Source organism: Schistocerca americana, unplaced genomic scaffold, assembly GCF_021461395.2.
Source record: "Schistocerca americana isolate TAMUIC-IGC-003095 unplaced genomic scaffold, iqSchAmer2.1 HiC_scaffold_452, whole genome shotgun sequence".
NCBI lineage: Eukaryota > Metazoa > Arthropoda > Insecta > Orthoptera > Acrididae > Schistocerca > Schistocerca americana.
Genome location: NW_025726184.1, coordinates 72,501 through 77,500, shown reverse-complemented (window position 1 = coordinate 77,500; position 5,000 = coordinate 72,501). Strand labels below are relative to the sequence as shown.

The 5,000-nt window shown below is 52.2% G+C and overlaps 1 non-coding gene across 1 annotated transcript in view; it reads left to right on the top strand.

The window, feature by feature from the left end:
- Positions 1–4,141: 4,141 nt before the first annotated feature.
- LOC124583261 overlaps positions 4,142–5,000 on the top strand; it is a 1,910-nt gene continuing 1,051 nt past the window's right edge. Inside the window, exon 1 of the ribosomal RNA XR_006974121.1 lies at positions 4,142–5,000. This exon is cut by the window's right edge and continues 1,051 nt beyond it. This is a non-coding gene — a ribosomal RNA (small subunit ribosomal RNA).

Sequence of the window (5,000 nt, the reverse complement as noted above, 5' to 3'; positions counted from 1 at the left end):
GCATGGAATCAGAGCGCCGCCTGTTATGAGCCAAAGGTGCACCCTGACGTGGCAAATCAGATGATGCCGCAGTCATTTACTTACGATAATCACAATCAACAAACCAGCCCCCCCCCCCCCCCGAAAACACCTTTCCTTACAACAATGTGTGCCTTAACCTAACCCGTATTGTGCCTTAACCTAACCCGTATTGTGCCTTAACCTAACCCGTATTGTGCCTTAACCTAACCCATATTGCGCCTTAACCTAACCCATATTGCGCCTTAACCTAACCCATATTGCGCCTTAACCTAACCCATATTGCGCCTTAACCTAACCCATATTGTGCCTTAACCTAACCTATATTGTACCTTAACCTAACCCATATTGTACCTTAACCTAACCCATATTGTACCTTAACCTAACCTATATTGTACCTTAACCTAACCTATATTGTACCTTAACCTAACCTATATTGGGCCTTAACCTAACCTATATTGGGCCTTAACCTAACCTATATTGGGCCTTAACCTAACCTATATTGGGCCTTAACCTAACCTATATTGGGCCTTAACGTAACCCACGTTGCGCCTTAACCTAACCTATATTGTACCTTAACCTAACCCATATTGTACCTTAACCTAACCTATATTGGGCCTTAACCTAACCTATATTGGGCCTTAACCTAACCTATATTGGGCCTTAACCTAACCTATATTGGGCCTTAACGTAACCCACGTTGCGCCTTAACGTAACCCACGTTGCGCCTTAACGTAACCCACGTTGCGCCTTAACGTAACCCACGTTGCGCCTTAACGTAACCCACGTTGCGCCTTAACGTAACCCACGTTGCGCCTTAACCTAACCCATATTGCGCCTTAACCTAACCCATATTGCGCCTTAACCTAACCCATATTGCGCCTTAACCTAACCCATATTGTACCTTAACCTAACCTATATTGTACCTTAACCTAACCTATATTGTACCTTAACCTAACCTATATTGGGCCTTAACCTAACCTATATTGGGCCTTAACCTAACCTATATTGGGCCTTAACCTAACCTATATTGGGCCTTAACCTAACCTATATTGGGCCTTAACGTAACCCACGTTGCGCCTTAACGTAACCCACGTTGCGCCTTAACGTAACCCACGTTGCGCCTTAACGTAACCCACGTTGCGCCTTAACGTAACCCACGTTGCGCCTTAACGTAACCCACGTTGCGCCTTAACCTAACCCATATTGCGCCTTAACCTAACCCATATTGCGCCTTAACCTAACCCATATTGCGCCTTAACCTAACCCATATTGTGCCTTAACCTAACCTATATTGTACCTTAACCTAACCCATATTGTACCTTAACCTAACCTATATTGTACCTTAACCTAACCTATATTGTACCTTAACCTAACCTATATTGCGCCTTAACCTAACCCATATTGCGCCTTAACCTAACCCATATTGCGCCTTAACCTAACCCATATTGCGCCTTAACCTAACCCATATTGCGCCTTAACCTAACCCATATTGCGCCTTAACCTAACCCATATTGCGCCTTAACCTAACCCATATTGCGCCTTAACCTAACCCATATTGCGCCTTAACCTAACCCATATTGCGCCTTAACCTAACCCATATTGTACCTTAACCTAACCTATATTGTACCTTAACCTAACCTATATTGTACCTTAACCTAACCTATATTGTACCTTAACCTAACCTATATTGGGCCTTAACCTAACCTATATTGGGCCTTAACCTAACCTATATTGGGCCTTAACCTAACCTATATTGGGCCTTAACCTAACCTATATTGGGCCTTAACGTAACCCACGTTGCGCCTTAACGTAACCCACGTTGCGCCTTAACGTAACCCACGTTGCGCCTTAACGTAACCCACGTTGCGCCTTAACGTAACCCACGTTGCGCCTTAACGTAACCCACGTTGCGCCTTAACGTAACCCACGTTGCGCCTTAACCCAACACACGTTGCGCCTTAACCCAACACACGTTGGGCCTTAACCCAACACACGTTGGGCCTTAACCCAACACACGTTGGGCCTTAACCCAACACACGTTGGGCCTTAACCCAACACACGTTGGGCCTTAACCCAACACACGTTGGGCCTTAACCCAACACACGTTGGGCCTTAACCCAACACACGTTGGGCCTTAACCCAACACACGTTGGGCCTTAACCCAACACACGTTGGGCCTTAACCCAACACACGTTGGGCCTTAACCCAACACACGTTGGGCCTTAACCCAACACACGTTGGGCCTTAACCCAACACACGTTGGGCCTTAACCCAACACACGTTGGGCCTTAACCCAACACACGTTGGGCCTTAACCCAACACACGTTGGGCCTTAACCCAACACACGTTGGGCCTTAACCCAACACACGTTGGGCCTTAACCCAACACACGTTGGGCCTTAACCCAACACACGTTGGGCCTTAACCTGCTCTGTAATTGTCATACGACGCGTTAAATTAGTGTGGTGTTGCCTAACTGCAACCCCCGCAATATAGTTTGCTACTCGCACTGCCTGGTCCCCAGAGTATCGCTTCATGTTAAACACCTTGCAGCTATACACTGTAATGCGGATGGCAGCAGGACGTACATGCTCAATGCCCTTCGCAGTTGTTCATTGGCATTTGCATGGCGAAGCACAGCCTACGTTGTGGTACGGCGTGTGTCAACTGTCCGCTGATGTTGTACGTCCAAATCACACACTGTACTGCACATTGGTCCTCATGTACTGAATGATACATCGTGGTACATGTGTGACCGTACCACGACTGCGCCAACAACGGCGAACCATACGGTCCAAATATTGTGCACTCAGCTACGTGTCGTCTCCCTATAAGAGCTGGATTGCAGTATGGTATGCCGTGGATGGCGATCAGCATGAGCCGTCTGTTGATGTAGTGGCGCGTGTTGTCAGACGTAGTCGTCTCTTCTCACACACCGTGATAGCATGGTGCACTGCGTTCCACATCTGCGACATGCGACAGAGGCCGGTTGACAGTCGTTCGCGCAATGGACATCGCATACGTACGGGGGCCACCTTCCACGTGTTCGCGAAGCGTGCACATGTTGTTGCGTGTATGTGGGCAGACATAGTGTGTCGTGACACCTGACACAGGCATGCAACAATCGTTGAATTTGCAAATGGCGATGGACGTCTACGTTTGCTGGTGACGTTACGCAAATGAACAACTGGTAAACGGTTGTGGTGCGGTTGTTCTCGCTAGAGGTGAATCAGTGATGGCGACGATCGGTTGAGCTACCAACCGGTTGTTTCAGCGATACCCACCATGCCCACGAACGTGAATGGCATGTGGGTGTGAAGCGATACGCGGCGGTGGCTGGGTGGGACCGTCCCCGGCCGGTGAGGGGGGGGCCTCCCGGCGTGCTGGCCGCGCGGTGCGTGGGCGCACGCGCTACAGCCGGCTGGTGGGGGCGGCCAGTGGCAGGCGCGCCGGCCGACGGAGGCGGCAGGCGGCGCAGCTGCGCGCCGGCGCACCCTGCACGCGGCGCCGTGCGGCCAAAGTAGGTCCTCGCGGGCCCGGTGCGAAGCGCGGTGGACATCTGCAGTGTGCTGGTCCGATTGAGGACTGTGTGCGCTGAGGATGCGCCGCCGCCCGGCGCTCGGCGCCGCGACGCCGTCTGCTGCTCGGTCGCCTCTGCGGTTCTCGCAGGTGGTTTGTATCGCAGCTGTGCGGACGTGTTGGCGCGTGCGCTGTGCTGGGAGAGTTCGCTTCGGCACCCAAGTGGGGCTTTTGTCCTTCTGTGGCGCTGGCGTTGGAGCTGCCGGCCACCGTAGGTGGCGCGTGTTGTCTCCCGCCGGCAATGCCACGACAGCACGCTCCCGGGCCTCTGTCGGCAGCGGCAAGCTCAGTTGGGAGCACGGGTGGTCGCACCTAAAGCGTCTACTCGCCAAACTCCGGGCGATTGCGCCTCTCTCGAACCCGACCAAGTACTTAGGACGGCGCTGCGCGCCGCCGGGACCTGAGAGGGTTTCGAGGTGTATTGTGCAGGGGAGCTCAGCCTCCTCCTGTTTGCAGAATAATTGAGCGGACGCTTGCGTGTTCGCGCGGGCCCCCGGGACACACTCCCGGGCGGCCGGCTGCTCAGCTCTAGTTGACGCAGCTCCCTGGTTGATCCTGCCAGTAGTCATATGCTTGTCTCAAAGATTAAGCCATGCATGTCTCAGTACAAGCCGCATTAAGGTGAAACCGCGAATGGCTCATTAAATCAGTTATGGTTCCTTAGATCGTACCCACGTTACTTGGATAACTGTGGTAATTCTAGAGCTAATACATGCAAACAGAGTCCCGACCAGAGATGGAAGGGACGCTTTTATTAGATCAAAACCAATCGGTCGGCTCGTCCGGTCCGTTTGCCTTGGTGACTCTGAATAACTTTGGGCTGATCGCACGGTCCTCGTACCGGCGACGCATCTTTCAAATGTCTGCCTTATCAACTGTCGATGGTAGGTTCTGCGCCTACCATGGTTGTAACGGGTAACGGGGAATCAGGGTTCGATTCCGGAGAGGGAGCCTGAGAAACGGCTACCACATCCAAGGAAGGCAGCAGGCGCGCAAATTACCCACTCCCGGCACGGGGAGGTAGTGACGAAAAATAACGATACGGGACTCATCCGAGGCCCCGTAATCGGAATGAGTACACTTTAAATCCTTTAACGAGTATCTATTGGAGGGCAAGTCTGGTGCCAGCAGCCGCGGTAATTCCAGCTCCAATAGCGTATATTAAAGTTGTTGCGGTTAAAAAGCTCGTAGTTGGATTTGTGTCCCACGCTGTTGGTTCACCGCCCGTCGGTGTTTAACTGGCATGTATCGTGGGACGTCCTGCCGGTGGGGCGAGCTGAAGGCGTGCGACGCGCCTCGTGCGTGCTCGTGCGTCCCGAGGCGGACCCCGTTGCAATCCTACCAGGGTGCTCTTGAGTGAGTGTCTCGGTGGGCCGGCACGTTTACTTTGAACAAATTAGA